Here is a 5892-nt window from a genome sequence, read left to right on the forward strand (position 1 = left end):
AAGCAAATTTAGTACTATTAGTATTATTATTATTAATGTTATTGTTATTAATATGACAACTAAAGACAACTCTGAAACCTTTAGTGACTTTTATGTCTTTTCCTTTTTTCTCTACTAAAGTGTTAGACACAGTTAAATTAGTTTAATTTTAGTTTTTCAAACATTTTATTTTAAAGCAAATTTTTGTTAAATATTATTTATATCCAACTCTATAACTCGCTTATGGTTGGTCCTATAGTCCGGGACATTTGTATATGAGATACGTCATAGCGCATACGTTGACGCGAGACTATATAGAGCACAAAAACTAGATAAGAGCTCAAATTTAGGGAACTTGGTTGTTTGATGTGTTTGACAGGTGACAAATGTAAACAATAATAAAAATTTAAATATTTCTTTATTGTAGTAAAGTACAGCAAAACGTACCAACTAGAACACTTAAAAACAAATGGAGAAACTTTCAAATGCTTTGAAGTACCGTTGCTGGATTACTGTTGAGGTTATGTTTGACCTTGGTATGACTGTCAGCTTGGTATGACTGTCAGGTTTAAAGTTGAAATTTGCATTAAAAAGGCCATAAAAGCCTCGAAGTGCCTTTTAGGATAGTCATCGTCATGTTCCAATTGCATGCCCCCTCACTGCCACATCAGTAAAATTTGCCACAAAAGTTTTAAAAAACGACTTTAAACAACAAAAACGGCCCTATTTTCATTAACAATGAGACATATCTCGCTGCATGCGGCACGACATAGGCCTCATAGATCAATCTCATTGTGAATGGTTTTCGCTGAGATCACTTTGAGAGGGCTTCACTGAGACTGACGTTGGCGGAAGGCTGAAACCTGCCTCGCGACAAGTCTTTGCACCAACATTCGAAAACGCTGTCAATAGCTTAAAATGATAAACTGTGTCAGTTTTTTTGTGTCTTTTGGGATTAGTCTTTGAGTCATGTCGCGCCGCATGTAGCGAAGCAGATCTCATTGTGAATGGGTTCTTTAAGAAACAGTTTCAATGTACACCACAAGACATACACTGAGACGGCCTCATGCCTCATATCATGGCTTGTAATTGACAGCGTTTTATAGAATGATTTGGAATCATAATGCAGAGATTGTTGCGAGACAGGCAGGCAGGTCTCAAGCCTACTGCAGAAGTCGCTCTTAGTGAGTCCATGTCTTAGAGATGCAAGACCAATTTAGACCATTTACAGTGAGCTTGGTGCCCGAGACCTATGTCATGCAGGAAGCCAAACTTCATCGTGAATGGACCCTTTTCAATGGGGCTGTGCTTTTTGAATAAATTTGAAATGGCCTTTTTGAAAAAAGCCGTTGTCTCTCTTTTATTCATCTATTCAACACGTTTGTATTCGATGCACTTACACCAATTTCATTATCAGTATCTTGATTATCAGGCAAGGGCAAAGTGGAATTGGGGGCAACCCAGAAATAAAAACACTTTAATTTCCTTTATTAGTAGGCTATATTTTTTATACTACTCTCAGATAAAGACGTACAAAAATGTACACAAGAGTAAAAGTTGGTTTTTCGCAATATTTCACACTATTCTTCCACACGTCCACAGTAAAATCAGAAAGCGCTTCTTGTTATAAAGCCCTTATTATATTTTTCGACGATGGCTGAGACTTTGTGACGTATTTGTTAAAGGTAAGTTTTCAAATACCCCATGCCAGTGCAAAGGAGTTATATTAACAATTTTATGGGATTATTTTTAACTTTACACCCATTCTGCTTGAAACAAGAGTGGCTACCAGAAAATAACAACGAAAAAAGTGGGCCCAAAAGGCTTCAGCTGCAAATTATAAACACTATCTGTGATTTTTTAAATAAATTTTTTAATAATTAATAAAAAACATGACAAAATTAAGCTTTTCGATTTCGTTTAGTTTGAATTTTATGAAAATAGAAAAGTTAACCCTCTACACCAGAAAAGACAAAAACATAAAGAAAGTATCTGTAAAGCTCGTGAACTTACTTTGAAGTAAACAGTGGGCTCCATCTATAACTCATAATTACTTGAACCGCAATTCCCATCATCAAAATGTGCAAAACTGCGATAAGTGAGGTTATGCAGTTATGCACTTTGTTTTCCAGTTTCACACAAAATATATCACAAATTGCACAAATCGTACAACCAGCGATAGTCAGTACTGTCAGTACGTCACAGCAGCTTTCTCCATCACAATCACTGACTGCAATTCTGTATTGTGCCATTCCCGTCTCATCATATAATCTGAGTAGTTGTTATATGACAAGTAATGTTTCTACCTTCAAAAATACTTGCGTAAATATGTTATTATCCCGTTAGTACACACTTTTAAAGCAGCTACTGGTTATTTAGATTAAAATTATAACATTTCCTTTGTTATTGTTTACATCAGTCAGCTGTTTACTGTCATTTTCTAATGCTACCAATTTAAAAAATGTCCCTGTTATTAAAGCTCAAGGATCATAGAATGAGAGAGAGAACAATTTTTTGTTCACGTAGACGCTGAATACACGTATAAATGTCAGAAAATTCAAATTTTTTATGTCCAAATAGAAATGTCCCGGACTGTACATGAAAAATGCAAATAACTATTTTGTAGGAAATTTTATCAGCTTTAATTTTGAAAAAAAGATAAAAATTGATAGGAGTAACTGTTTTCGAGATATAAGCAAAAAACCAATAAGAAAACTGTGACTGTTACTGAACAAAAATGTAATTCGGTTTTCAATGTTTGAGACGAAGACGAAACTGCAGCATTTAAAAACGACTCTGAAGACTTCAGTGACTTTTATGTCACTTCCTTTTTCTTCTAATAAAGTATTGGACCCAATAAATTAAGTGTATTTTAAATCACAAGACATTTTCTGTTAAAGCACTTTTTTTTTAAATATTAATTATTTTCAATCATATATCTCGCTTATGGTTAGTCCTACATGAAAAATGCAAATAACTATTTTGTAGGAAATTTTATCAGCTTGAATTTTAGTAAAAAGATAAAAATTGATAGGAGTAACTGTTTTCGAGATATAAGCAAGAAACCAAAACACTGTTACCTTAATTAAGCGTTTGCATATAAGCAAATTTAGTACTATTAGTATTATTATTATTAATGTTATTGTTATTAATATGACAACTAAAGACAACTCTGAAACCTTTAGTGACTTTTATGTCTTTTCCTTTTTTCTCTACTAAAGTGTTAGACACAGTTAAATTAGTTTAATTTTAGTTTTTCAAACATTTTATTTTAAAGCAAATTTTTGTTAAATATTATTTATATCCAACTCTATAACTCGCTTATGGTTGGTCCTACAAGAAAAATGCAAATAACTATTTTGTAGAATATTTTATCAGCTTTAATTTTGAAAGAAAGACAAAAATTCATAGGAGTAACTGTTTTCGAGATATAAGCAAGAAACCAAAAAACTGTTACCTTAATAAAGCGCTTGCATATAAGCAGATTTAGTACTATTAGTATTATTATTATTAATGTTATTGTTATTAATATGACGACTAAAAACGATTCTGAAGACTTTGGTGACTTTTATGTCTTTTTCTTTTTTCTCTACTAAAGTGTTAGACACAATTAATTTAGTTTAATTTCAGTATTTCAAACATTTTATTTTTAAGCAAGTTTTTGTTAAATATGATTTATATCCAACTTTATAACTCGCTTATGGTTGGTCCTACAAGAAAAATGCAAATAACTATTTTGTAGGAAATGTTATCAGCTTTAATTTTGAAAAAAAGATAAAAATTGATAGGAGTAACTGTTTTCGAGATATAAGCAAAAAACCAAAGTAAAAACTGTTACCGTTTCAGAACAAAAATGTAATTCAGTTTTCAATGTTTGAGACGAAGACGAAAATGCAGCATTTAAAATCGACTCTGAAGACTTCAGTGACTTATATGTCACCCCCTTTTTTTTAATAAAGTATTGGACCTAATAAATTAAGTGTATTTTAAATCACAAGACATTTTCTGTTAAAGCACTTCTTTTTTAAATATTAATTATTTTCAATCTTATATCTCGCTTATGGTTAGTCCTACATAAAAAATGCAAATAACTATTTTGTAGGAAATTTTATCAGCTTGAATTTTAGTGAAAAGATAAAAATTGATAGGAGTAACTGTTTTCGTGATATGAGCAAGAAACCAAAACACTGTTACCTTAATTAAGCGTTTGCATATAAACAAATTTAGTACTATTAGTATTATTATTATTAATGTTATTGTTATTAATATGACGATTAAAGACAACTTTGAAACCTTTAGTGACTTTTATGTCTTCTTCTTTTTCCTCTACTAAAGTGTTAGACACAATTAAATTAGTTTAATTTCAGTTTTTCAAACATTTTATTTTAAAGCAAATTTTTGTTAAATATTATTTATATGCAACTCTATAACTCGCTTATGGTTGGTCCTACAAGAAAAATGCAAATAACTATTTTGTAGGAAATTTTATCAGCTTTAATTTTGACAGAAAGATAAAAATTGATAAGAGTAACTGTTTTCGAGATATAAGCAAAAAACCAATAAGAAAACTGTGACTGTTACTGAACAAAAATGTAATTCAGTTTTCAATGTTTGAGACGAAGACGAAACTGCAGCATTTAAAAACGACTCTGAAGACTTCAGTGACTTTTATGTCACTTCCTTTTTCTTCTAATAAAGTATTGGACCCAATAAATTAAGTGTATTTTAAATCACAAGACATTTTCTGTTAAAGCACTTTTTTTTAATTAATAATTATTTTCAAACTTATATCTCGCTTATGGTTAGTTCTACATGAAAAATGCAAATAACTATTTTGTAGGAAATTTTATCACCTTTAATTTTGGTGAAAAAGTAAAAATTGATAGGAGTAACTGTTTTCGAGATATAGGCAAAAAACAAAAAAACTGTTACCTTAATTAAGCGTTTGCATATAAGCAAATTTAGTACTACTAGTATTGTTATTGTAAATGTTATTGTTATTAATATGACGACTAAAGACAACTTTAAGACTTTAGTGACTTTTATGTCTCCTCCTTTTTCCTCTACTAAAGTGTTAGACACAATTAATTTAGTTTAATTTCGGTTTTTCAAACATTTTATTTTAAAGCAAATTTTTGTTAAATATTATTTATATCCAACTCTATAACTCGCTTATGGTTGGTCCTACAAGAAAAATGCAAATAACTATTTTGTAGGAAATTTTATCAGCTTTAATTTTGAAAAAAAGATAAAAATTGATAGGAGTAACTGTTTTCGAGATATAAGCAAAAAACCAATAAGAAAACTGTGACTGTTACTGAACAAAAATGTAATTCGGTTTTCAATGTTTGAGACGAAGACGAAACTGCAGCATTTAAAAACGACTCTGAAGACTTCAGTGACTTTTATGTCACTTCCTTTTTCTTCTAATAAAGTATTGGACCCAATAAATTAAGTGTATTTTAAATCACAAGACATTTTCTGTTAAAGCACTTTTTTTTTAAATATTAATTATTTTCAATCATATATCTCGCTTATGGTTAGTCCTACATGAAAAATGCAAATAACTATTTTGTAGGAAATTTTATCAGCTTGAATTTTAGTAAAAAGATAAAAATTGATAGGAGTAACTGTTTTCGAGATATAAGCAAGAAACCAAAACACTGTTACCTTAATTAAGCGTTTACATATAAGCAAATTTAGTACTATTAGTATTATTATTATTAATGTTATTGTTATTAATATGACAACTAAAGACAACTCTGAAACCTTTAGTGACTTTTATGTCTTTTCCTTTTTTCTCTACTAAAGTGTTAGACACAGTTAAATTAGTTTAATTTTAGTTTTTCAAACATTTTATTTTAAAGCAAATTTTTGTTAAATATTATTTATATCCAACTCTATAACTCGCTT

At 29.9% G+C, this 5892-nt stretch overlaps 1 long non-coding RNA gene across 1 annotated transcript; it reads right to left on the reverse strand.

The window, feature by feature from the left end:
• Window positions 1-380: 380 nt before the first annotated feature.
• Window positions 381-2571, reverse strand: LOC135267157 (uncharacterized). Its single transcript, XR_010335495.1, has 2 exons — window positions 1993-2571; window positions 381-1809 (listed from the first exon to the last, which is right to left on the reverse strand). It is a non-coding gene; the product is annotated as an uncharacterized LOC135267157 (long non-coding RNA).
• Between the last annotated feature and the right edge of the window lie 3321 nt (window positions 2572-5892).

The sequence above is a fragment of the Tribolium castaneum genome, chromosome 9, assembly GCF_031307605.1.
Source record: "Tribolium castaneum strain GA2 chromosome 9, icTriCast1.1, whole genome shotgun sequence".
Taxonomy (NCBI): Eukaryota; Metazoa; Arthropoda; class Insecta; order Coleoptera; family Tenebrionidae; genus Tribolium; species Tribolium castaneum.